Source organism: Carassius auratus, unplaced genomic scaffold (assembly GCF_003368295.1).
Source record: "Carassius auratus strain Wakin unplaced genomic scaffold, ASM336829v1 scaf_tig00216937, whole genome shotgun sequence".
In the NCBI taxonomy this organism is placed as follows: domain Eukaryota; kingdom Metazoa; phylum Chordata; class Actinopteri; order Cypriniformes; family Cyprinidae; genus Carassius; species Carassius auratus.
The window spans coordinates 1-27,500 of NW_020528805.1; the positions used below are offsets into that span (position 1 = coordinate 1).

Genomic DNA, 27,500 nt, shown 5'->3' on the forward strand with positions numbered 1-27,500 from the left:
TATATAATTTGTGAAAAAATTTACAAAAATCTTAGAGCAACTGTATTACCAGGGGGTCTCCATCCAATTACTAACCAGGCCCCAAACTGCTTAGCTTCCGAGCTCAGACATTGACCCTATGGCATAGCCAGGGTGGTATGGCCATAAGCGAAGACTGCTGCAAAGAGAGAGCTATTTAAAGATCAGCCAATCTATCGCCGGTACATTATATAAGTAGGAGAAACCCTAAAGCTTAAAGCACCTGGTATTCCAGGCGGTCTCCCATCCAAGCACTAACCAGGCAATACCTGCTAAGATTAAGAGATCGGGCATTGACTCTTTTTGTTTCAAGATAATTATATAATTAGTACAAATTTCCAAAAATATTACAGCAACTGGTATTCCAGGCGGTCTCCCATCCAAGCACTAAACAGGTCCATACCTCTAAGATTCAAAGATTGGGCATTTACTCTTTTTTTTTTTTTTTTTGCAAGATTATTATATAATTAGTAAAAATTGCCAAAAATATTACAGCAACTGGTATTCCCGGCGTCTCCCATCCAAGTACTAACCAGGCAAAACCTGCTATTATTCAGAGATTGGGCATTGACTTTTTTTTTTTTTTTCAAGATATTATATAATTGTGAAAAATTTCCAAAAATCTTAAAGCAACTGGTATTACCAGGGTGTCTCCCATCCAATTACTAACCAGGCCCATACCTGCTAAGATTCAGATATGGGCATTGACTCCTTTCTTTTTTTTTCTTGCAAGATTATATATATAATTTGTGAAAAATTTCCAAAAATCTTAAAGCAACTGGTATTACCAGGGGGTCTGCCATCCAATTACTAACCAGGCCGAAACCTGCTTAGTTTCCGAGCTCAGACATGATCTGGCATAGCCAGGGTGGAATGGCCATAAGCGAAGACTGCTGCAAAGAGAGAGCTATTTAAAGATCAGCCAATCTAATCGCCGGTACATTATACAGGACCAAACCTGCTTAGCTTCCGAGAGCAGACGAGATCAGGCATAGCCAGGTTGTTACGGTCGCAAGCGAAGGATACTGCAAGAGAAGACTATTTAAAGATCAGCCAATCAAATCGCCCATACATTATATAAGTAGGAATGAAAATCCAAAAGCTTACAGCACCTGGTATTTCCGAGGCGGTCTCCCATCCAGAATTACTAAACAGGCCATGATTGCTAAGATTCAAAGATGGGCATTGACTCTTTTTTTTTTCAAGATTATTATATAATTTGTGAAAAAATTTACAAAAACTTAAAGCAACTGGTATTACCAGGGGGTCTCCCATCCAATTACTAACCAGGGCCAAACCTGCTTAGCTTCCGAGCTCAGACATGATCTGCATAGCCAGGGTGGTATGGCCATAAGCGAAAGACTGCTGCAAAGAGAGAGCTATTTAAAGATCAGCCAATCTAATCGCCGGTACATTATATAAGTAGGAAAGAAAACCTAAAGCTTAAAGCACCTGGTATTCCCAGGCGGTCTCCCATCCAAGCACTAACCAGGCCAATACCTGCTAAGATTAAGAGATCGGGCATTGACTCTTTTTTTTTTTTTTAAGATTATTATATAATTAGTAATAAATTTCCAATAATATTAGAGCACCTGGTATTCCGAGGCGGTCTCCCATCCAGACACTAAACAGGTCCATGACTGCTAAGATTCAAAGAATGGGCATTGACTCTTTTTTTTTTCAAGATTATTATATAATTTGTGAAAAATTTACAAAAATCTTAGAGCAACTGGTATTACCAGGGGGTCTCCCATCCAATTACTAACCAGGCCCAAACCTGCTTAGCTTCCGAGCTCAGACATGATCTGGCATAGCCAGGGTGGTATGGCCATAAGCGAAGACTGCTGCAAAGAGAGAGCTATTTAAAGATCAGCCAATCTAATCGCCGGTACATTATATAAGTAGGAAAGAAAACCCTAAAGCTTAAAGCACCTGGTATTCCCAGGCGGTCTCCCATCCAAGCACTAACCAGGCCAATACCTGCTAAGATTAAGAGATCGGGCATTGACTCTTTTTTTTTTTTTTTTTTAAAGATTATTATATAATTAGTAATGAATTTCCAATAATATTAGAGCACCTGGTTTCCGAGGCGGTCTCCCATCCAAACACTAAACAGGTCCATAGCTGCTAAGATTCAAAGATTGGGCATTGACTCTTTTTGTTTCAAGATAATATATAATTAGTACAAATTTCCAAAAATATTACAGCAACTGGTATTTCGAGGCGGTCTCCCATCCAAGCACTAACAGGTCCATACCTCCTAAGATTCAAAGATTGGGCATTTACTCTTTTTTTTTTTGTTGCAAGATTATTATGTAATTAGTAAAAATTGCCAAAAATATTACAGCAACTGGTATTTCCCGGCCGTCTTCCATCCAAGTACTAACCAGGCAAAACCTGCTATTATTCAGAGATCGGCATTGACTTTTTTTTTTTTCAAGATTATTATATAATTTGTGAAAAATTTCCAAAAATCTTAAAGCAACTGGTATTACCAGGGGGTCTGCCATCCAATTACTAACCAGGCCGAAACCTGCTTAGTTTCCGAGCTCAGACATGATCTGGCATAGCCAGGGTGGAATGGCCATAAGCGAAGACTGCTGCAAAGAGAGAGCTATTTAAAGATCAGCCAATCTAATCGCCGGTACATTATACAGGACCAAACCTGCTTAGCTTCCGAGAGCAGACGAGATCAGGCATAGCCAGGTTGTTACGGTCGCAAGCGAAGGATACTGCAAAGAGAAGACTATTTAAAGATCAGCCAATCAAATCGCCCATACATTATATAAGTAGGAATGAAAATCCAAAAGCTTACAGCACCTGGTATTCCGAGGCGGTCTCCCATCCAAGCACTAACCAGGCCAATACCTGCTAAGATTAAGAGATCGGGCATTGACTCTTTTTTTTTTTTTTAAGATTATTATATAATTAGTAATAAATTTCCAATAATATTAGAGCACCTGGTATTCCGAGGCGGTCTCCCATCCAGACACTAAACAGGTCCATGACTGCTAAGATTCAAAGAATGGGCATTGACTCTTTTTTTTTTCAAGATTATTATATAATTTGTGAAAAATTTACAAAAATCTTAGAGCAACTGGTATTACCAGGGGGTCTCCCATCCAATTACTAACCAGGCCCAAACCTGCTTAGCTTCCGAGCTCAGACATGATCTGGCATAGCCAGGGTGGTATGGCCATAAGCGAAGACTGCTGCAAAGAGAGAGCTATTTAAAGATCAGCCAATCTAATCGCCGGTACATTATATAAGTAGGAAAGAAAACCCTAAAGCTTAAAGCACCTGGTATTCCCAGGCGGTCTCCCATCCAAGCACTAACCAGGCCAATACCTGCTAAGATTAAGAGATCGGGCATTGACTCTTTTTTTTTTTTTTTTTTTTTTTTTAAAGATTATTATATAATTAGTAATGAATTTCCAATAATATTAGAGCACCTGGTTTTCCGAGGCGGTCTCCCATCCAAACACTAAACAGGTCCATAGCTGCTAAGATTCAAAGATTGGGCATTGACTCTTTTTGTTTCAAGATAATTATATAATTAGTACAAATTTCCAAAAATATTACAGCAACTGGTATTCCGAGGCGGTCTCCCATCCAAGCACTAAACAGGTCCATACCTCCTAAGATTCAAAGATTGGGCATTTACTCTTTTTTTTTTTTTTTTGCAAGATTATTATGTAATTAGTAAAAATTGCCAAAAATATTACAGCAACTGGTATTTCCCGGCCGTCTTCCATCCAAGTACTAACCAGGCAAAACCTGCTATTATTCAGAGATCGGGCATTGACTTTTTTTTTTTTTCAAGATTATTATATAATTTGTGAAAAATTTCCAAAAATCTTAAAGCAACTGGTATTACCAGGGGGTCTGCCATCCAATTACTAACCAGGCCGAAACCTGCTTAGTTTCCGAGCTCAGACATGATCTGGCATAGCCAGGGTGGAATGGCCATAAGCGAAGACTGCTGCAAAGAGAGAGCTATTTAAAGATCAGCCAATCTAATCGCCGGTACATTATACAGGACCAAACCTGCTTAGCTTCCGAGAGCAGACGAGATCAGGCATAGCCAGGTTGTTACGGTCGCAAGCGAAGGATACTGCAAAGAGAAGACTATTTAAAGATCAGCCAATCAAATCGCCCATACATTATATAAGTAGGAATGAAAATCCAAAAGCTTACAGCACCTGGTATTCCGAGGCGGTCTCCCATCCAAGCACTAACCAGGCCAATACCTGCTAAGATTAAGAGATCGGGCATTGACTCTTTTTTTTTTTTTTTTTTTTTTTTAAGATTATTATATAATTAGTAATAAATTTCCAATAATATTAGAGCACCTGGTATTCCGAGGCGGTCTCCCATCCAGACACTAAACAGGTCCATGACTGCTAAGATTCAAAGAATGGGCATTGACTCTTTTTTTTTTCAAGATTATTATATAATTTGTGAAAAATTTACAAAAATCTTAGAGCAACTGGTATTACCAGGGGGTCTCCCATCCAATTACTAACCAGGCCCAAACCTGCTTAGCTTCCGAGCTCAGACATGATATGGCATAGCCAGGGTGGTATGGCCATAAGCGAAGACTGCTGCAAAGAGAGAGCTATTTAAAGATCAGCCAATCTAATCGCCGGTACATTATATAAGTAGGAAAGAAAACCCTAAAGCTTAAAGCACCTGGTATTCCCAGGCGGTCTCCCATCCAAGCACTAACCAGGCCAATACCTGCTAAGATTAAGAGATCGGGCATTGACTCTTTTTGTTTCAAGATAATTATATAATTAGTACAAATTTCCAAAATATTACAGCAACTGGTATTCCGAGGCGGTCTCCCATCCAAGCACTAAACAGGTCCATACCTCTAAGATTCAAAGATTGGGCATTTACTCTTTTTTTTTTTTTTGCAAGATTATTATGTAATTAGTAAAAATTGCCAAAAATATTACAGCAACTGGTATTTCCCGGCGTCTTCCATCCAAGTACTAACCAGGCAAAACCTGCTATTATTCAGAGATTGGGCATTGACTTTTTTTTTTTTTTTTTCAAGATTATTATATAATTTGTGAAAAATTTCCAAAAATCTTAAAGCAACTGGTATTACCAGGGTGTCTCCCATCCAATTACTAACCAGGCCCATACCTGCTAAGATTCAGATATGGGGCATTGACTCCTTTCTTTTTTTCTTGCAAGATTATATATATAATTTGTGAAAAATTTCCAAAAATCTTAAAGCAACTGGTATTACCAGGGGGTCTGCCATCCAATTACTAACCAGGCCGAAACCTGCTTAGTTTCCGAGCTCAGACATGATCTGGCATAGCCAGGGTGGAATGGCCATAAGCGAAGACTGCTCCAAAGAGAGAGCTATTTAAAGATCAGCCAATCTAATCGCCGGTACATTATACAGGACCAAACCTGCTTAGCTTCCGAGAGCAGACGAGATCAGGCATAGCCAGGTTATTACGTCGCAAGCGAAGGATACTGCAAAGAGAAGACTATTTAAAGATCAGCCAATCAAATCGCCCATACATTTTATAAGTAGGAATGAAAATCCAAAAGCTTACAGCACCTGGTATTCCGAGGCGGTCTCCCATCCAAGCACTAACCAGGCCAATACCTGCTAAGATTAAGAGATCGGGCATTGACTCTTTTTTTTAAGATTATTATATAATTAGTAATAAATTTCCAATAATATTAGAGCACCTGGTTTTCCGAGGCGGTCTCCCATCCAAACACTAAACAGGCCCATAGCTGCTAAGATTCAAAGATTGGGCATTGACTCTTTTTGTTTCAAGATAATTATATAATTAGTACAAATTTCCAAAAATATTACAGCAACTGGTATTCCGAGGCGGTCTCCCATCCAAGCACTAAACAGGTCCATACCTCCTAAGATTCAAAGATTGGGCATTTACTCTTTTTTTTTTTTGTTGCAAGATTATTATGTAATTAGTAAAAATTGCCAAAAATATTACAGCAACTGGTATTTCCCGGCCGTCTTCCATCCAAGTACTAACCAGGCAAAACCTGCTATTATTCAGAGATTGGGCATTGACTTTTTTTTTTTTTTTTTCAAGATTATTATATAATTTGTGAAAATTTCCAAAAATCTTAAAGCAACTGGTATTACCAGGGTGTCTCCCATCCAATTACTAACCAGGCCCATACCTGCTAAGATTCAGATATGGGGCATTGACTCCTTTCTTTTTTTCTTGCAAGATTATATATAATTTGTGAAAAATTTCCAAAAATCTTAAAGCAACTGGTATTACCAGGGGGTCTGCCATCCAATTACTAACCAGGCCGAAACCTGCTTAGTTTCCGAGCTCAGACATGATCTGGCATAGCCAGGGTGGAATGGCCATAAGCGAAGACTGCTGCAAAGAGAGAGCTATTTAAAGATCAGCCAATCTAATCGCCGGTACATTATACAGGACCAAACCTGCTTAGCTTCCGAGAGCAGACGAGATCAGGCATAGCCAGGTTGTTACGGTCGCAAGCGAAGGATACTGCAAAGAGAAGACTATTTAAAGATCAGCCAATCAAATCGCCCATACATTATATAAGTAGGAATGAAAATCCAAAAGCTTACAGCACCTGGTATTCCGAGGCGGTCTCCCATCCAAGCACTAACCAGGCCAATACCTGCTAAGATTAAGAGATCGGGCATTGACTCTTTTTTTTTTTTTTTTTTTTTTAAGATTATTATATAATTAGTAATAAATTTCCAATAATATTAGAGCACCTGGTATTCCAGGCGGTCTCCCATCCAGACACTAAACAGGTCCATGACTGCTAAGATTCAAAGAATGGGCATTGACTCTTTTTTTTTTCAAGATAATTATATAATTTGTGAAAAATTTACAAAAATCTTAGAGCAACTGGTATTACCAGGGGGTCTCCCATCCAATTACTAACCAGGCCCAAACCTGCTTAGCTTCCGAGCTCAGACATGATCTGGCATAGCCAGGGTGGTATGGCCATAAGCGAAGACTGCTGCAAAGAGAGAGCTATTTAAAGATCAGCCAATCTAATCGCCGGTACATTATATAAGTAGGAAAGAAAACCCTAAAGCTTAAAGCACCTGGTATTCCCAGGCGGTCTCCCATCCAAGCACTAACCAGGCCAATACCTGCTAAGATTAAGAGATCGGGCATTGACTCTTTTTGTTTCAAGATAATTATATAATTAGTACAAATTTCCAAAAATATTACAGCAACTGGTATTCCGAGGCGGTCTCCCATCCAAGCACTAAACAGGTCCATACCTCCTAAGATTCAAAGATTGGGCATTTACTCTTTTTTTTTTTGTTGCAAGATTATTATGTAATTAGTAAAAATTGCCAAAAATATTACAGCAACTGGTATTTCCCGGCCGTCTTCCATCCAAGTACTAACCAGGCAAAACCTGCTATTATTCAGAGATTGGGCATTGACTTTTTTTTTTTTTTTTCAAGATTATTATATAATTTGTGAAAAATTTCCAAAAATCTTAAAGCAACTGGTATTACCAGGGTGTCTCCCATCCAATTACTAACCAGGCCCATACCTGCTAAGATTCAGATATGGGGCATTGACTCCTTTCTTTTTTTCTTGCAAGATTATATATAATTTGTGAAAAATTTCCAAAAATCTTAAAGCAACTGGTATTACCAGGGGGTCTGCCATCCAATTACTAACCAGGCCGAAACCTGCTTAGTTTCCGAGCTCAGACATGATCTGGCATAGCCAGGGTGGAATGGCCATAAGCGAAGACTGCTCCAAAGAGAGAGCTATTTAAAGATCAGCCAATCTAATCGCCGGTACATTATACAGGACCAAACCTGCTTAGCTTCCGAGAGCAGACGAGATCAGGCATAGCCAGGTTGTTACGTCGCAAGCGAAGGATACTGCAAAGAGAAGACTATTTAAAGATCAGCCAATCAAATCGCCCATACATTATATAAGTAGGAATGAAAATCCAAAAGCTTACAGCACCTGGTATTCCGAGGCGGTCTCCCATCCAAGCACTAACCAGGCCAATACCTGCTAAGATTAAGAGATCGGGCATTGGCTCTTTTTTTTTAAGATTATTATATAATTAGTAATAAATTTCCAATAATATTAGAGCACCTGGTATTACCAGGGGTCTCCCATCCAAACACTACACAGGTCAATGACTGCTAAGATTCAAAGATTGGGCATTCACTCTTTTTTTTTTCAAGATTATTATATAATTTGTGAAAAATTTACAAAAATCTTAAAGCAACTGGTATTACCAGGGGTCTCCCATCCAATTACTAACCAGGCCCAAACCTGCTTAGCTTCCGAGCTCAGACATGATCTGGCATAGCCTTTTTTTTTTTTTTTTTTTATTTATTAAGAAATTTCAATCAATAAAATACAATAATCAATAGAAAATACAGAACATCGTCTTTACACATCTCTACATTACACATCTTTCATTTACATAGATAATTTAAAAAGCTCTTCCACTTTTCTGGCAACTTCCACATTAAATCATTTTAAAACACAACAAACTTTGTGGGGTAAAAACATTCATAAAAAGAGTCTAACATATTCACACCTTTTAAAGTAGCATCATTACAGTCTTTCGATATAATTCTGTTTTTCTTTTAAACCACACTCCAAACATCCAACACAATTTTTTCCTTTTAGCCCACAGTTCTTCTGTCCATATTGCACTTTTCATTAGCATTAGCACACAGATTAATAAACTTTTGTTTTTACACTTTTTCTCCCAACCAAAACATCACAACTCTGTTCCATTCCATTACATTTTCATCCCACTCCTCAGCCACATCTTTAATTAAACATTTACATTTCCTTAAAAAGTCCTCTAGCTCTCTACAATGTAAAAAAACATATGTAAAATCCCCTCTTCCTCTTCCTGGCACACTTTACACAGGGCATTTTCTTCCATTCCCTATTTTATTTAAAATAACATCAGTAAAACCACTTTATGCCTTATAAAATACTCCAAACATTCCAATTTTGTTTCCAACACATTTCCCTGTCATGTTTCTCCATATACACTCTTTTTTTAAATCTTTGAATTTCTGCACCCAGTATCCATTTACAATCGGCTCTTTAAAAACATCATCTCTAAAAGCACGATAAATCATTTTCACAGTACATTCCTTAAAATCATACAGTTTTTCCCCTAATTTCACATTAATACATTTCTCTTTTGGTTCTCCTTCCATCCTTTCTATTCTTTTAATCCACTCTTTAGGTATTGCATTTTTAATGATTTCATATTATTTTTATTTCTTGTTCACTGTAATCTTCTTTTGCCTCCTCCATTGCATCCACAATAAATTGTGTCGGTAAAAATCCTTCTTTAAATTCATATAAAACATCTGTCACTCTTCGTTATCCCCACATCCACCATTTCTTTAAAAAACAATTTCTTTGTCTTGTTTTAAAATGTTTTTGTTTAAAAACAGAGGTTGATTTAAAATGTTTTCTCTCCATGTGGATCATACTCTACCTCTGTCTAAAAATTTTCCCCCAGGCACTAAACATTTCTCTATAAAACTCTGGTAATCTTTCTGTCATCCAATTCTTCGTTTTCATCCATAAAATTCCATCCCCATGTTAAAATCCCCACATTTGTTTAAAAAATACTCCATTGTCCTTTTCCATGCTGTTTTGTGACCCTCATCCAGATGTTTTTTTTTACTATTTTAATTCTTAAGCTATTTTTTCTCTGTTCTACATCAATTAATCCCATCCCTCCCTTCCCTGCTTCTCCTATTAACATACTATATGCAATTCTTGACGGTTTACTATTCCATAAAAAATCTAAAAAACATTTTTTCAACCTTTTCTCCACCCATATTGGCATAGCAGTCACATATAAAACATACCACAACTTTGACACCATTAAAACATTTAAAATTAAAACCTTCCCTTTTAAACTTAATGTCCTCAATTTCCAAAAATTGTAACCTTCTTTCAATTCCTCTACTATTTCTTCCCACATTTTTCTTTAACAATCCTTTCGTCTTTTCCCATTAGAACACCTAAAATCCTTATTTCTTTTGTTCTTTAAAATGAAAATAATCCGTTAAAACAGGTCACTCCTCCAAATCTCACATATGTTGTTTTTTCTTCATTTAACTTTCCTCCTGATCGCCCTACAAAACATCTGTACTACTTCCATTACTTTATTAACACTCTCTATATCTTTAACTATATTGTTGTGTCATCCGCATATTGAAATATTTTTTCATTTCCCCCACTTCCTTCAATGTTTATCCCTCTTATGTCTTCATCTATTTTAATAGCTAATCCCAATGGTTCTGCAACTAAAGAATATAAAAGCGCTGATAATGGACATCCTTGTCTTATTGACCTAGTAATTTTAAAACATTCTGTTAAAAAACCATTACACTGTATTCTTGTTATTGCTCCCCTATATAAAATTGTAATCCACTTGACAAAATTATCCCCCAACCCGTACCTTCTTAAAATTCCAAATAAATATTCATGCTCCACTCTATCAAAGGCCTTTTCAAAATCCAAACTAATAACATATCCTTTTTTGTTCTTTTCTTTCATATATCTTATTCTATCTATTATACTTAAAGTTGTATCTGCTATATCTTTCCCTTTTACTCCATACACTTGATTTGTTTTAATTATGGTTGGCATTACCTCTTTCAATCTATTGGCTAAAACTTTTGTTAAAATTTTCAGATCTGTATTCAGCATTGTAATTGGTCTATAATTTTTTAGGTCTACTTTATCTCCTTTTCTTTTATATATTAACTTTATTAATCCCATCCCCATTCTCTGGTTCATTTCCTCCTTCTTAAAAATGTCTTCATATACTTCCTTTAAAATACTGGTTAAAAAATCTTTAAAAACAATATAAAATTCACTCCCCAAACCATCTATACCTGGACTTTTATTTTTGTTTAATTCACTTATTGCTCTTTTTATCTCTTCTTCTCTTATCTCTTCATCACACTCTTTTTTATCTACTTCTCCTACTGTTGTTTTTATCTGATTTAGTAAATCCAATTTCTCTTCTTCCCTCAACCCCTCAGTGCTAAACAGGTTTTCATAATATGCTTTTACTTCTTTTAATATTTCCTCATTTGTTTCCACCACTACACCATTTTTTCCTCTTATTTCTTTAATCATTCCAGCTTTCCCTCTTATTTTTTCTAGATCAAAGAAAAACTTTGTACATTTTTCACCCTCCACAGTATACTTAGCTTTACTCCTTAGTCTTGCACCTTCATATTTTTTCTCTTCCATGTCTTTCAATATTCCCTCCAATTCTTTTATTTTTTGTATATCTTTCCCATTCTCATTTAATTCCTTTTCCAAATTTTCTCTTATTTCTCTCTCCTTCTTCCTCTTACATATCTGTATTAATTTGCAATACTTTATTGTGAATTTTTTAACTAAATATTTAACATTTTCCCACCATATCCTTTTATCTTCACTGTACATTTCATTCTCCTTTTCTTTTTCAATAATTTATTTAATACTTAAAACATACTCCTCATTCTTCAAAACCTCTACATTTAAAACCCATACACCCGGCCCTCTTTTCACTGAACTCCAGTCTACTTGCATAAAAATTGGTTTATGGTCACTTAAACTTGATTCTTCATATTTAATGTTACCGATAAAACCTTCAATGTTCCTTGTACATAAAATAAAATCAATCCTTGTTTTACACATAAAATTCCCTACTAATTGCCTCCTTGAATATTCTTTCTTTTTTTCAGTTCTTTCTCTCCATACATCAATCATATTATTTTCTTCCATTAATAATTTCAGTTCTTTTCTTCCTTTATCATTTTTAAAAACCATTCCCTCTCCCATTTCTAATTTACTGAAAACAGTATTAAAATCACCCATCATAATAACTTCTTTATGCTTTTTTAAAAAATCTCTTAATACATTAAAATATTCCTTCTTTTCATTCTCTACAATCGGTGCATGAATATTAACTACAATAACTTTTTTCTCCTCATACTCCATTTCAACCGCAATACATTTCCCATCTACGTCACTATATATTGTTTTACATGATACCCCACAGTTTTATTTTATTAAAATCGCAACTCCTCTTCCCAGCCCTCCCATCACCATTGTTATAAAAAATCTCTCCACTCCACCTTTTCCTTATTTCAGTCATGTACTCTTCCCTCCAGTTAGTTTCTTGTAATAAAATCACATCCTCTCTTTTACACATTTCTTTCACCTTTTCAAATTTACCCATGTCCATCAGTCCCCTTGCATTAAAAGTAACACAACTTAAAACCATTAAAAGAAATAAAAAGAAATACCTAAAAACCATTATTCTTTATCTTCTCCCTCCAGCACTCTTAACACTTCATATCTGTTTACACTTTTTACTCGGCCCCTTGTCATTAATTTTTTTCTTACATTTTCCACATTTGGTTTTACCTTTAATGTTCTCCTTCTACTTTGTCCTCTCTCCCCTCTGTCTTTTCCCATGTTGTCCATCCTTGTTTCTTCTTCGCTGCCCATTTCTTTGTTTTGATCATGCATTCCTTGTCCATCACTCTCCACATTATCCAAAAGATTTTTTAAAACTGTCCGATATTTCCATTTCTGTCCACTGAGTATTCTGTTCTACTGTTTGTTCCTCATCCATATCATTACTTTTTCCTTCTTCTTCTTCTTTCTCTTGGTTGTCTGTTCCTCCTTCTGTTTCCTTCTGTGGTAATCCTTCATCCCCTTGTCCTTCATCAATATCTCCTTCCTCTTCAGTGTTTCCTTCATGCACCTGTCCATCCACCCGATGCTCCAGACCTCCTTCCTCTCCCTCCATCCAACACTCACACTTATTTAAAAATTTTTGACACTCCGGGCATCTGACCGCGTTGCAATCCCTTGCGAAATGTCCCCTTTCCTCGCACTTGTGACACTTAAATTCAGGGCATTCCTTAAGCAGATGATCTGGGCTCATGCACAGCTTACAGGTCTTCACCTGGTGGCTGTGCATCACCCTAAAGTACTGCGGCCCTTCTGCTGTTTCCAGCTTTGTGCTGTAGGGCAATGATGCCACCTCCTTGGGGAATCGCACTTTTAAAAACCTTGTTCCATCCTCTATTTCAGTGCCCGGGTAGCATCTTCTTTTTAATTTTGATATGGGATTAACTCCCCATCCCTCCAATTTTCTAAAAATGTCTTTATCATCAAGGTAGACGGGCAGGTGCATGAAGGAAACAACATAATCTCTATTTTGCAGTTTCTTTATTTCACAGTTCACTCCTTTAATTAACAATCCCTCAGTCAGTTCATCACACGTTTCTTCTCTTTCCATTGTCAGTTCATATTCCTTTCCTTGTCTTGGCCTTAGTGCTAAGATTTTCCCATATCCACATTTGTCCGTCACCGCTTTAATAATATCCACAGCTCTCACCTCATTTACGTTCTCCACATTCACAATCACAGTTGCCTCCTTTAAGTATTTCCTTTCACCAAATTTATCTCTTGCATCTAGTTTTTTACCGTGTCCTGCTTGTTGTCGATACTCCAGTCCAGGGTCGTTTGCCATGCGTGTCTCTCCAGCCAGTCCAGTGTCGTTTGCCTTACGTGTCTCTCCAGCCAATCCAGTGTCGTTTGCCATGCGTGTCTCTCCAGCCAGTCCAGTGTCGTTTGCCAATAATCCATCCATTGTAAAAAAAAAAAACACAAACAAAAAATGAACCACCCTCCAGCCAGCAAGATGCTGCTGTTAGGTGGTTTAAAACTGAAAAACCTCAAAAAAATAAACTAAAAGTCCAAAAACAACTCACAAAACAAACACTAACAGAAAAATCAAAATGGAGGAGAGCCTTCCTCTCCAAACTGCAGCCAACACTTCCTGTAGCTCTCTAGCGCCCTCAGGTTGGTATGGCCGTAAGCGAAGACTGCCGCAAAGAGAAGGCTATTTAGAGATCAGCCAATCTAATCGCCAGTACATTATATAAGTAGGAAAGAAAACCCAAAAGCTTAAAGCACCTGGTATTCCTAGCCGGTCTCTCATCCAAGTACTAACCAGACCTAAGCCTGCTAAGATTCAGAGATTGGGCATTGACTCTTTTTTTTTTTTGGCAAAATAATTATATAATTTATGAAATTTTCCAAAAAGTTTAAAGCACCTGGTATTCCCAGGCAGTGTCCCATCCATGTACTAACCAGGCCCAAACCTGCTAATATTCAGAAATCGGGCATTGACTCTATTTTTTGGCAAAATTATTATATACTAAGTGAAAATTTTCCAAAAAGTTTAAAGCACCTGGTATTCCCAGGCAGTCTCCCATCCATGTACTAACCAGACCCAAACCTGCTAATATTCAGAGACCGGCATTGACTCTATTTTTTGGCAGAATTATTATATACTAACTGAAAAATTTCCAAAAAGCTTACAGCACCTGGTATTCCCAGGCGGTCTCCCATCCAAGTACTAACAAGGCCCAAACCTGCTTAGCTTCCGAGATCAGACGAGATCGGGCATAGCCAGGTTGGTATGGCCGTAAGCGAAGACTGCCGCAAAGAGAAGGCTATTTAGAGATCAGCCAATCTAATCGCCAGTACATTATATAAGTAGGAAAGAAAACCCAAAAGCTTAAAGCACCTGGTATTCCTAGCCGGTCTCTCATCCAAGTACTAACCAGACCTAAGCCTGCTAAGATTCAGAGATTGGGCATTGACTCTTTTATTTTTTTTTTATTTTTTTTTGTGCAAAATTATTACATAATTTGTGAAATTTTCCAAAAAGTTTAAAGCACCTGGTATTCCCAGGCAGTGTCCCATCCATGTACTAACCAGGCCCAAACCTGCTAATATTCAGAAATCGGGCATTGACTCTATTTTTTGGCAAAATTATTATATACTAAGTGAAAATTTTCCAAAAAGTTTAAAGCACTTGGTATTCCCAGGCAGTCTCCAATCAATGTACTAACCAGACCCAAACCTGCTAATATTCAGAGACCGGCATTGACTCTATTTTTTGGCAAAATTATTATATACTAAGTGAAAAATTTCCAAAAAGCTTACAGCACCTGGTATTCCCAGGCGGTCTCCCATCCAAGTACTAACCAGGCCCAAACCTGCTTAGCTTCCGAGATCAGACGAGATCGGGCATAGCCAGGTTGGTATGGCCGTAAGCGAAGACTGCCGCAAAGAGAAGGCTATTTAGAGATCAGCCAATCTAATCGCCAGTACATTATATAAGTAGGAAAGAAAACCCAAAAGCTTAAAGCACCTGGTATTCCTAGCCGGTCTCTCATCCAAGTACTAACCAGACCTAAGCCTGCTAAGATTCAGAGATTGGGCATTGACTCTTTTATTTTTTATTTTTATTTTTTTTGTGCAAAATTATTACATAATTTGTGAAATTTTCCAAAAAGTTTAAAGCACCTGGTATTCCCAGGCAGTGTCCCATCCATGTACTAACCAGGCCCAAACCTGCTAATATTCAGAAATCGGGCATTGACTCTATTTTTTGGCAAAATTATTATATACTAAGTGAAAATTTTCCAAAAAGTTTAAAGCACCTGGTATTCCCAGGCAGTCTCCAATCAATGTACCAACCAGACCCAAACCTGCTAATATTCAGAGACCGGCATTGACTCTATTTTTTGGCAAAATTATTATATACTAAGTGAAAAATTTCCCAAAAGCTTACAGCACCTGGTATTCCCAGGCGGTCTCCCATCCAAGTACTAACCAGGCCCAAACCTGCTTAGCTTCCGAGATCAGACGAGATCGGGCATAGCCAGGTTGGTATGGCCGTAAGCGAAGACTGCCGCAAAGAGAAGGCTATTTAGAGATCAGCCAATCTAATCGCCAGTACATTATATAAGTAGGAAAGAAAACCCAAAAGCTTAAAGCACCTGGTATTCCTAGCCGGTATCTCATCCAAGTACTAACCAGACCTAAGCCTGCTAAGATTCAGAGATTGGGCATTGACTCTTTTTTTTTTTGGCAAAATTATTATATAATTTATGAAATTTTCCAAAAAGTTTAAAGCACCTGGTATTCCCAGGCAGTCTCCCATCAATGTACTAACCAGGCCCAAACCTGCTAATATTCAGAAATCGGGCATTGACTCTATTTTTTGGCAAAATTATTATATACTAAGTGAAAATTTTCCAAAAAGCTTACAGCACCTGATATTCCCAGGCGGCCTCCCATCCAAGTACTAACCAGGCCCAAACCTGCTTAGCTTCCGAGATCAGACGAGATCGAGTATAGCCAGGATGGTATGGCCGTAAGCGAAGACTGCTGCAAAGAGAAGGCTATTTAGAGATCAGCCAATCTAATCGCCAGTACATTATATGAGTAGGAAAGAAAACCCAAAAGCTTAAAGCACCTGGTATTCCTAGCCGCTCTCTCATCCAAGTACAAACCAGACCTAAGCCTGCTAAGATTCAGAGATTGGGCATCGACTCTTTTTTTTTTTTTTTTTGCAAAATTATTATATAATTTGTGAAATTTTCCAAAAAGTTTAAAGCACCTGGTATTCCCAGGCAGTCTCCCATCCATGTACTAACCAGGCCCAAACCTGCTAATATTCAGAAATCGGGCATTGACTCTATTTTTTGGCAAAATTATTATATACTAAGTGAAAATTTTCCAAAAAGTTTAAAGCACCTGGTATTCCCAGGCAGTCTCCAATCAATGTACTAACCAGACCCAAACCTGCTAATATTCAGAGACCGGCATTGACTCTATTTTTTGGCAAAATTATTATATACTAACTGAAAAATTTCCAAAAAGCTTACAGCACCTGGTATTCCCAGGCGGTCTCCCATCCAAGTACTAACCAGGCCCAAACCTGCTTAGCTTCCGAGATCAGACGAGATCGGGCATAGCCAGGTTGGTATGGCCGTAAGCGAAGACTGCCGCAAAGAGAAGGCTATTTAGAGATCAGCCAATCTAATCGCCAGTACATTATATAAGTAGGAAAGAAAACCCAAAAGCTTAAAGCACCTGGTATTCCTAGCCGGTCTCTCATCCAAGTACAGACCTAAGCCTGCTAAGATTCAGAGATTGGGCATTGACTCTTTTTTTAATTGGCAAAATTATTATATAATTTATGAAATTTTCCAAAAAGTTTAAAGCACCTGGTATTCCCAGGCAGTCTCCCATCAATGTACTAACCAGGCCCAAACCTGCTAATATTCAGAAATCGGGCATTGACTCTATTTTTTGGCAAAATTATTATATACTAAGTGAAAATTTTCCAAAAAGTTTAAAGCACCTGGTATTCCCAGGCGGTCTCCCATCCATGTACTAACCAGACCCAAACCTGCTAATATTCAGAGACCGGCATTGACTCTATTTTTTGGCAAAATTATTATATACTAACTGAAAAATTTCCAAAAAGCTTACTGCACCTGATATTCCCAGGCGGTCTCCCATCCAAGTACTAACCAGGCCCAAACCTGCTTAGCTTCCGAGATCAGACAAGATCGGGTATAGCCAGGATGGTATGGCCATAAGCGAAGACTGCTGCAAAGAGAAGGCTATTTAGAGATCAGCCAATCTAATCGCCAGTACATTATATAAGTAGGAAAGAAAACCCAAAAGCTTAAAGCACCTGGTATTCCTAGCCGGTCTCTCATCCAAGTACTAACCAGACCTAAGCCTGCTAAGATTCAGAGATTGGGCATTGACTCTTTTATTTTTTTTTTTTTTTTTTTGTGCAAAATTATTACATAATTTGTGAAATTTTCCAAAAAGTTTAAAGCACCTGGTATTCCCAGGCAGTGTCCCATCCATGTACTAACCAGGCCCAAACCTGCTAATATTCAGAAATCGGGCATTGACTCTATTTTTTGGCAAAATTATTATATACTAAGTGAAAATTTTCCAAAAAGTTTAAAGCACCTGGTATTCCCAGGCAGTCTCCAATCAATGTACTAACCAGACCCAAACCTGATAATATTCAGAGACCGGCATTGACTCTATTTTTGGCAAAATTATTATATACTAACTGAAAAATTTCCAAAAAGCTTACAGCACCTGGTATTCCCAGGCGGTCTCCCATCCAAGTACTAACCAGGCCCAAACCTGCTTAGCTTCCGAGATCAGACAAGATCGGGCATAGCCAGGTTGGTATGGCCGTAAGCGAAGACTGCCGCAAAGAGAAGGCTATTTAGAGATCAGCCAATCTAATCGCCAGTACATTATATAAGTAGGAAAGAAAACCCAAAAGCTTAAAGCACCTGGTATTCCTAGCCGGTCTCTCATCCAAGTACTAACCAGACCTAAGCCTGCTAAGATTCAGAGATTGGGCATTGACTCTTTTTTTTTTTTTGCAAAATTATTATATAATTTGTGAAATTTTCCAAAAAGTTTAAAGCACCTGGTATTCCCAGGCAGTCTCCCATCCATGTACTAACCAGGCCCAAACCTGCTAATATTCAGAAATCGGGCATTGACTCTATTTTTTGGCAAAATTATTATATACTAAGTGAAAATTTTCCAAAAAGTTTAAAGCACCTGGTATTCCCAGGCAGTCTCCCATCCATGTACTAACCAGACCCAAACCTGCTAATATTCAGAGACCGGCATTGACTCTATTTTTTGGCAAAATTATTATATACTAACTGAAAAATTTCCAAAAAGCTTACAGCACCTGGTATTCCCAGGCGGTCTCCCATCGAAGTACTAACCAGGCCCAAACCTGCTTAGCTTCCGAGATCAGACGAGATCGGGCATAGCCTTTTTTTTTTTTTTTTTTTTATTAAGAAATTTCAATCAATAAAATACAATAGTTTAAACACAATCAATAGAAATTACATAACATTGACTTTACACATCTCTACATTACACATCTTTCCTTTACATAGATAATTTAAAAAACTCTTCCACTTTCTGGCAAACTCCACATTAAATTCTTTAAAACACAACAGACTTTTGGGGTAAAAACATCATAAAAAGAGTCTAACATATTTACACCTTTAAAGTAAACATACAGTCTTTCAATATATAATTCTGTTTTTCTTTTAAACACACTCCAAACATCCAACACAATTTTTTTCCTTTTTAGCCAAAGTTCTTCTGTCCCATATTGCACTTTTCATTAGCATTACACACAGATTAATGAAACTTTTGTTTTTACACTTTTTTTCCCAACCAAACATGACAACTCTGTTCCATTCCATTATATTTTCATCCCACTCCTCAGTCACATCTTTAATTAAACATTTACATTTCCTTAAAAAGTCCTCCAACTCTCTACAATGTAAAAACATATGTAAAATCCCCTCTTCCTCTTCCTGGCACACTTTACACAGAGCATTTTCTTCCATTCCTATTTTATTTAAAATTACATCAGTAAAAACCACTTTATGCCTTATAATATACTCCAAACATTCCAATTTAGTTTCCACACATTTCCCCGTCATGTTTCTCCATATACACTCTTTTTTTAAATCTTTGAATTTCTGCACCCAGTATCCATTTACAATCGGCTCTTTAAAAACATCATCTCTAAAAGCACAATAAATCATTTTCACAGTACATTCCTTAAAATCATACATTTCTTCCCCAAATTTCACATGAATACATTTCTCTTTTGGCTCTCCTTCCATACTTTCTATTCTTTTTATCCACTCTTTAGGTATTGCATTTTTAATGATTTCATATTTATTTTTTATTTCTTGTTCACTGTAATCCTCTTTTGCCTCCTCCATTGCATCTACAATAAATTGTGTCGGTAAAAACCCTTCTTTAAATTCATACAAAACATCTCTCACTCTTGTTATCCCCACATCCATCCATTTCTTTAAAAACAATTCTTTGTCTTGTTTTAAAATGTTTTTGTTTAAAAACAGAGGTTGATTTAAAATGTTTTCTCTCCCATGTGGATCATACACAACTTTGTCTAAAAATTTTCCCCATGCACTAAACATTTCCCTATAAAACTCTGGTAAGCACTCTGTCATCCAATTCTTTGTTTCATCCATAAAATTCCATCCCCCATGTTAAAATCCCCACATTTGTTTAAAAAATATTCCATTGTCTTTTTCCATGCTGTTTTGTGACCATCATCTAGATATTTTTTTACTATTTTAATTCTTAAGCTATTTTTTCTCTGTTCGACATCAATTAATCCCATCCCTCCTTTCCCTGCTTCTCCTATTAATGTACTATATGCAATTCTTGACGGTTTACTATTCCATAAAAAATCTAAAAAACATTTTTTCAACCTTTTCTCCACCCACATTGGCATAGCAGTCACATATAAAACATACCACAACTTTGACACCATTAAAACATTTAAAATTAAAACCTTCCCTTTTAAATTTAAAGTCCTCAATTTCCAAAAATTTAACCTTTTTTCAATTCCTCCTACTATTTCTTCCCACATTTTTTCTTTAACATTCCTTTCGTCTTTTCCCATTAGAACACCTAAAATCCTTATTTCTTTTGTTTCATTAAAATGAAAATGATCCGTTAAAACATTTACTCCTCCAAATCTCACATACGTTGTTTTTTCTTCATTTAACTTGCCTCCTGATCCCCTACAAAACATCTGTACTACTTCCATTACTTTATTAACACTCTCTATATCTTTAACTATTATTGTTGTATCATCTGCATATTGAAATATTTTTTCATTTCCCCCACTTCCTTCAATGTTTATCCCTCTTATGTCTTCATCTATTTTAACAGCTAATCCCAATGGTTCTGCAACTAAAGAATATAAAAGCGCTGATAATGGACATCCTTGTCTTATTGATCTAGTAATTTTAAAACATTCTGTTAAAAAACCATTACACTGTATTCTTGTTATTGCTCCCCTATATAAAATTGTAATCCACTTGACAAAATTTTCCCCAAACCCGTACCTTCTTAAAATTCCAAATAAATATTCATGCTCCACTCTATCAAAGGCCTTTTCGAAATCCAAACTAATAACATATCCTTTTTTATTTTTTTCTTTCATATATCTTATTTTATCAATTATACTTAGAGTTGTGTCTGCTATATCTTTCCTTTTAACTCCATACACTTGATTTGTTTCAATTATAGTTGGCATTACTTCTTTCAATCTATTGGCTAAAACTTTTGTTAAAATTTTCAGATCTGTATTCAGCATTGTAATTGGTCTATAATTTTTTAGGTCTACTTTATCTCCTTTTCTTTTATATATCAACTTTATTAATCCCATCCCCATTCTCTGATTCATTTCCTCCTTCTTAAAAATGTCTTCATATACTTCTTTTAAAATATTGGTTAAAAATCTTTAAAAACGATATAAAATTCACTCCCCAAACCATCTATACCTGGACTTTTATTTTTGTTTAATTCACTTATTGCTCTTTTTATCTCTTCTTCTCTTATCTCTTCATCACACTCTTTTTTGTCTACTTCTCCTACTGTTGTTTTTATTTGATTTAGTAACTCCAATTTCTCTTCTTCCCTCAACCCCTCAGTACTAAACAGGTTTTCATAATATGCTTTTACTTCTTTTAATATTTCCTCATTTGTTTCCACCACTACACCATTTTTTCCTCTTATTTCTCTAATCATTCCAGCTTTCCCTCTTATTTTTTCTAGATCAAAGAAAAACTTTGTACATTTTTCACCCTCCACAGTATATTTAGCTTTACTTCTTAGTCTTGCACCTTCATATTTTTTCTCTTCCATTTCTTTCAATATTCCCTCCAATTCTTTTATTTTTTGTATATCTTTCCCATTGTCATTTAATTCCTTTTCCAATTTTTCTCTTATTTCTCTCTCCTTCTTCCTCTTACATATCTGTATTAATTTGCAATATTTTATTGTGAACTTTTTAACTAAATATTTAACATTTTCCCACCATATCCTTTTATCTTCACTGTACATTTCATTCTCCTTTTCTTTTTCAATAATTTCTTTAATACTTAAAACATACTCCTCATTCTTCAAAATCTCTACATTTAAAATCCATACACCTGGCCCTCTTTTCACTGAACTCCAGTCTACTTGCATAAAAATTGGTTTATGGTCACTTAAGCTTGATTCTTCATATTTAATGTTACCGATAAATCCTTCAATGTTCCTTGTACACAAAATAAAATCAATCCTTGTCTTACACATAAAATTCCCTACTAATTGCCTCCTTGAATATTCTTTCTTTTTTTCATTTCTTTCTCTCCATACATCAATCATATTATTTTCTTCCATTAATAATTTCAGTTCTTTTCTTCCTTTATCATTTTTAAAAACCATTCCCTCACCAATTTCTAATTTACTGAAAACGGAATTAAAATCACCCATCATAATAACTTCTTTATGCTTTTTTAAAAAATCTCTTAATACATTAAAATATTCCTTCTTTTCATTCTCTACAGTCGGTGCATGAATATTAACTACAATAACTTTTTTCTCCTCATACTCCATTTCAACCGCAATACATTTCCCATCTACATCATTATATATTGTTTTACATGATACCCCACAGTTTTCTTTTATTAAAATAGCAACTCCTCTTCCCAGCCTCCCATCACCATTGTTATAAAAAATCTCTCCGCTCCACCTTTTCCTTATTTCAGTCATGTACTCTTCTCTCCAGTTAGTTTCTTGTAATAAAATCACATCCTCTCCTTTACACATTTCTTTGACTTTTTCAAATTTTCCTACATTTGAAAGCCCTCTAGCATTAAAAGTAACAATTCTTAAAAGCATAAAACATATAAAAACATGCATAAAACCCATAAACTCAGTCCATCCCCTCCAAACCCTTTAGCAGCTCATACTTATTAGCACACTCAATACCATCTTCTTTAAGCACTCTTTTTCTTGCATTATCTAGATTGGGCATTACCTTTACAGATCTTCTTCTTTTCGATGATTTCCCCTGTGTCTCCTCATTTTCTTGTCCTTGTTCACACTCTTTTGTAGCATCATTCATTTCTACTGTGTCCATCTCCTTTTGCACACTGTCCGTCACATCCATCGGTGTACATAAAATTCCCTCCTGTTGTGCATCCCTCAATACTTTATTCCTTTCATCATCCAGTTCCATAGTATCCAAAGCATTTTGCAAGCTGTCAGTCAAATCCATCTGTGACCAAATTCCCCCATCCTGTTGTGTTTGTATAATCGGTTCGGTACACTCTTTCTGTTGTTCTATATCCTTATTTAATTCCAGTCCTTCACCTCGTACTGTTTCTCCATCAACTCGCTGTTCGTTGTCTCTTTCATGCACCTGCCCGCCCACCTGCTGCTCCTCCTCCTCCTCCTCACCCTGCATCCAACACTCACACTTATTTAAAACCAAATTGCAATCCGGGCACGTCACAGCATTGCAATTTCTCGCGAAATGGCCTCTCTCCTCGCATTTATGGCACGTGAACTCCGGGCAGTCCTTCACCACATGGTCTGGGCTCATGCACAGCCGACAAGTCTTAACCTGATGACTGTGCATCACCCGAAAATATTGTGGTCCCTCTGCCGTTTCTATTTTTGTGCTGTAAGGGAGGGAGGCCACCTCCTTCGGGAACCGCGCCTTTACGTATCTCGTCCCATCCTCAATGCTGGTGCCCGGATAAACACGCCGCTTTATTTTTGAAATTGGGGAAACCCCCCAAACCTCCAGTTTATTTAAAATCTCTTCATCAGCAAGGTAGACGGGCAGATGCATGAAAGAGACAACATAGTCTCTGTTTTGAAGTTTTTTTTTATCTCACAGTTCACTCCATTTATTACCAATCCCTCAGTCAGTTTATCACAAGTTTCTTCTTTTTCCATTGTCAGCTCGTATTCTTTTCCTTGTCTTGGCCTTAGTGCCAAGATTTCCCCATATCCACATTTCTCCGTCACCGCTTTAATAATATCAACAGCCTTCACCTCACTAACATTTTCCACATTCACAATCACTGTTGCCTCCTTTAAGTATTTCCTTTTACCAAGTAGATCTCTTAAATCTTGATTTTTACCGTGTCCTGCTCGTTGTCGATTCTCCAGTCCAGTGTTGTTTGCCATACGTCTCTCTCCAGCCAGTCCAGTGTCGTTTGCCATGCGTCTCTCTCCAGCCAGTCCAGTGTGGTTTGCCATGCGTCTCTCTCAAGCCAGTCCAGTGTCGTTTGCCATGCGTCTCTCTCCAGCCAGTCCAGTGTCGTTTGCCATGCGTTTCTCTCCAGCCAGTCCAGTGTCGTTTGCCATGCGTGTCTCTCCAGCCATTCCAGTGTCGTTTGCCAATAATCCGTCCATTGTACAAAACACAAATGGATTAACAACAAAAATTAACCACCCTCCAGCCAGCAAGATGCCGCTGTTAGGTGGTTTAAAACTGAAAAACCACACAAAAAATAAACTAAAGTCCAAAAAAAACTCTCAAAACAAACACTAACAGAAAAAACAAAATGGAGGAGAGCCTTCCTCTCCAAACTGCAGCCAACACTTCCTGTAGCTCTCTAGCGCCCTCAGGTTGGTATGGCCGTAAGCGAAGACTGCCGCAAAGAGAAGGCTATTTAGAGATCAGCCAATCTAATCGCCAGTACATTATATAAGTAGGAAAGAAAACCCAAAAGCTTAAAACACCTGGTATTCCTAGCCGGTCTCTCATCCAAGTACAGACCTAAGCCTGCTAAGATTCAGAGATTAGGCATTGACTCTTTTTTTTATTGGCAAAATTATTATATAATTTATGAAATTTTCCAAAAAGTTTAAAGCACCTGGTATTCCCAGGCAGTCTCCCATCAATGTACTAACCAGGCCCAAACCTGCTAATATTCAGAAATCGGGCATTGACTCTATTTTTTGGCAAAATTATTATATACTAAGTGAAAATTTTCCAAAAAGTTTAAAGCACTTGGTATTCCCAGGCGGTCTCCCATCCATGTACTAACCAGACCCAAACCTGCTAATATTCAGAGACCGGCATTGACTCTATTTTTTGGCAAAATTATTATATACTAACTGAAAAATTTCCAAAAAGCTTACAACACCTGATATTCCCAGACGGTCTCCCATCCAAGTACTAACCAGGCCCAAACCTGCTTAGCTTCCGAGATCAGACGAGATCGGGTATAGCCAGGATGGTATGGCCATAAGCGAAGACTGCTGCAAAGAGAAGGCTATTTAGAGATCAGCCAATCTAATCGCCAGTACATTATATAAGTAGGAAAGAAAACCCAAAAGCTTAAAGCACCTGGTATTCCTAGCCGGTCTCTCATCCAAGTACTAACCAGACCTAAGCCTGCTAAGATTCAGAGATTGGGCATTGACTCTTTTTTTTTTTTTTTGCAAAATTATTATATAATTTGTGAAATTTTCCAAAAAGTTTAAAGCACCTGGTATTCCCAGGCAGTGTCCCATCCATGTACTAACCAGGCCCAAACCTGCTAATATTCAGAAATCAGGCATTGACTCTATTTTTTGGCAAAATTATTATATACTAAGTGAAAATTTTCCAAAAAGTTTAAAGCACCTGGTATTCCCAGGCAGTCTCCAATCAATGTACTAACCAGACCCAAACCTGCTAATATTCAGAGACCGGCATTGACTCTATTTTTTGGCAAAATTATTATATACTAACTGAAAAATTTCCAAAAAGCTTACAGCACCTGGTATTCCCAGGCGGTCTCCCATCCAAGTACTAACCAGGCCCAAACCTGCTTAGCTTCCGAGATCAGACGAGATCGGGCATAGCCAGGTTGGTATGGCCGTAAGCGAAGACTGCCGCAAAGAGAAGGCTATTTAGAGATCAGCCAATCTAATCACCAGTACATTATATAAGTAGGAAAGAAAACCCAAAAGCTTAAAGCACCTGGTATTCCTAGCCGGTCTCTCATCCAAGTACTAACCAGACCTAAGCCTGCTAAGATTCAGAGATTGGGCATTGACTCTTTTTTTTTTGGCAAAATTATTATATAATTTATGAAATTTTCCAAAAAGTTTAAAGCACCTGGTATTCCCAGGCAGTCTCCCATCAATGTACTAACCAGGCCCAAACCTGCTAATATTCAGAAATCGGGCATTGACTCTATTTTTTGGCAAAATTATTATATACTAAGTGAAAATTTTCCAAAAAGCTTACAGCACCTGATATTCCCAGGCAGTCTCCCATCCAAGTACTAACCAGGCCCAAACCTGCTTAGCTTCCGAGATCAGACGAGATCGGGTATAGCCAGGATGGTATGGCCGAAAGCGAAGACTGCTGCAAAGAGAAGGCTATTTAGAGATCAGCCAATCTAATCGCCAGTACATTATATAAGTAGGAAAGAAAACCCAAAAGCTTAAAGCACCTGGTATTCCTAGCCGGTCTCTCCTCCAAGTACTAACCAGACCTAAGCCTGCTAAGATTCAGAGATTGGGCATCGACTCTTTTTTTTTTTTTGCAAAATTATTATATAATTTGTGAAATTTTCCAAAAAGTTTAAAGCACCTGGTATTCCCAGGCAGTCTCCCATCCATGTACTAACCAGACCCAAACCTGCTAATATTCAGAGACCGGCATTGACTCTATTTTTTGGCAAAATTATTATATACTAACTGAAAAATTTCCAAAAAGCTTACAGCACCTGGTATTCCCAGGCGGTCTCCCATCCAAGTACTAACCAGGCCCAAACCTGCTTAGCTTCCGAGATCAGACGAGATCTGGCATAGCTTTTTTTTTTTTTTTTTTTTTTTTTTTTTTATTAAGAAATTTAAAATATTTCATTAAAAACATTGTACACATTTTCCACAGAAGCATAACAAACAAAAACAATAATTATTTGCCACAGGTTTGATAAAAGCCATTTCTCTAAACACCAAACACATTTATTTCACTTTACATTCAATAAATAACCTTTTATCCCCATTTTTCTTTTTGAAATACAATTAAGGCATTAGCATACCATGATACAATGTTTAAAAACATTATAATCATAAATAATAATACAAATTTAAACCAAACATTGTATTCTTAGTCTACCTCCTCCTCCTCATCTTCCCTCAACACTTGAAATTTATTCTCAAACAAATGTTTCCCCTTATTGTATTTTTCCCTAAAATGTTTTTTTTTTTCTGGCCACATTCACATTTTGTATTACCTTAAGGGTTCTCCTTCTTAATGTCACCCTTTTGTCCTTTCTATCATCCATTCTGTCCACTCCTTTCTCCTCTTCAGTTATCTCTTGCATTTCCTCCTCCTTTTCTTTTAGTCCTTGGTTCTCCATTTCCTCCAATGCCCCTTGTGTTACTTCCTGTGATGTCAATATTCCTTTGTCCATTTCTCCTTCCAGCCTTTTCTCTTCCAATTCCATTTCTTTATCCTCTTCAGTTATCTCTTGCATTTCCTCCTCCTTTTCTTTTAATCCTTGGTTCTCCATTTCCTCCAATACCCCTTGTGTTACTTCCTGTGATGTCAATATTCCTTTGTCCATTTCTCCTTCCAGCCTTTTCTCTTCCAATTCCTTCTTATTTTCCACAATAGCCTCTTTATTCACACCATCCTCTTCCTCATTCTCTCCACCATTTTGTAATTCAGTTTCTTTTGACATT

At 37.0% G+C, this 27,500-nt stretch overlaps 10 non-coding genes and 4 pseudogenes across 10 annotated transcripts; all 14 read right to left on the bottom strand.

Moving 5' to 3' along the window:
* Positions 1 to 1,735: 1,735 nt before the first annotated feature.
* LOC113099409 (uncharacterized) lies at positions 1,736 to 1,854 on the bottom strand (annotated as a pseudogene).
* Positions 1,855 to 3,103: 1,249 nt separating this feature from the next.
* On the bottom strand, positions 3,104 to 3,222 carry LOC113099410 (uncharacterized; annotated as a pseudogene).
* Positions 3,223 to 4,495: 1,273 nt separating this feature from the next.
* LOC113099413 (uncharacterized) lies at positions 4,496 to 4,614 on the bottom strand (annotated as a pseudogene).
* Positions 4,615 to 6,902: 2,288 nt separating this feature from the next.
* Positions 6,903 to 7,021, bottom strand: LOC113099411 (uncharacterized; annotated as a pseudogene).
* A 7,410-nt stretch (positions 7,022 to 14,431) lies between these two features.
* On the bottom strand, positions 14,432 to 14,550 carry LOC113099396 (5S ribosomal RNA). Its single transcript, XR_003289407.1, has one exon. It is a non-coding gene; the product is annotated as a 5S ribosomal RNA (ribosomal RNA).
* Positions 14,551 to 15,061: 511 nt separating this feature from the next.
* On the bottom strand, positions 15,062 to 15,180 carry LOC113099402 (5S ribosomal RNA). Its single transcript, XR_003289413.1, has one exon. It is a non-coding gene; the product is annotated as a 5S ribosomal RNA (ribosomal RNA).
* A 512-nt stretch (positions 15,181 to 15,692) lies between these two features.
* LOC113099414 (5S ribosomal RNA) lies at positions 15,693 to 15,811 on the bottom strand. The gene has a single exon (XR_003289418.1). It is a non-coding gene; the product is annotated as a 5S ribosomal RNA (ribosomal RNA).
* A 360-nt stretch (positions 15,812 to 16,171) lies between these two features.
* LOC113099399 (5S ribosomal RNA) lies at positions 16,172 to 16,290 on the bottom strand. The gene has a single exon (XR_003289410.1). It is a non-coding gene; the product is annotated as a 5S ribosomal RNA (ribosomal RNA).
* Positions 16,291 to 16,791: 501 nt separating this feature from the next.
* On the bottom strand, positions 16,792 to 16,910 carry LOC113099415 (5S ribosomal RNA). The gene has a single exon (XR_003289419.1). It is a non-coding gene; the product is annotated as a 5S ribosomal RNA (ribosomal RNA).
* A 491-nt stretch (positions 16,911 to 17,401) lies between these two features.
* Positions 17,402 to 17,520, bottom strand: LOC113099407 (5S ribosomal RNA). The gene has a single exon (XR_003289417.1). It is a non-coding gene; the product is annotated as a 5S ribosomal RNA (ribosomal RNA).
* Positions 17,521 to 18,029: 509 nt separating this feature from the next.
* On the bottom strand, positions 18,030 to 18,148 carry LOC113099394 (5S ribosomal RNA). Its single transcript, XR_003289405.1, has one exon. It is a non-coding gene; the product is annotated as a 5S ribosomal RNA (ribosomal RNA).
* A 6,801-nt stretch (positions 18,149 to 24,949) lies between these two features.
* Positions 24,950 to 25,068, bottom strand: LOC113099400 (5S ribosomal RNA). The gene has a single exon (XR_003289411.1). It is a non-coding gene; the product is annotated as a 5S ribosomal RNA (ribosomal RNA).
* Positions 25,069 to 25,567: 499 nt separating this feature from the next.
* Positions 25,568 to 25,686, bottom strand: LOC113099416 (5S ribosomal RNA). The gene has a single exon (XR_003289420.1). It is a non-coding gene; the product is annotated as a 5S ribosomal RNA (ribosomal RNA).
* A 359-nt stretch (positions 25,687 to 26,045) lies between these two features.
* Positions 26,046 to 26,164, bottom strand: LOC113099401 (5S ribosomal RNA). The gene has a single exon (XR_003289412.1). It is a non-coding gene; the product is annotated as a 5S ribosomal RNA (ribosomal RNA).
* Positions 26,165 to 27,500: the final 1,336 nt, after the last annotated feature.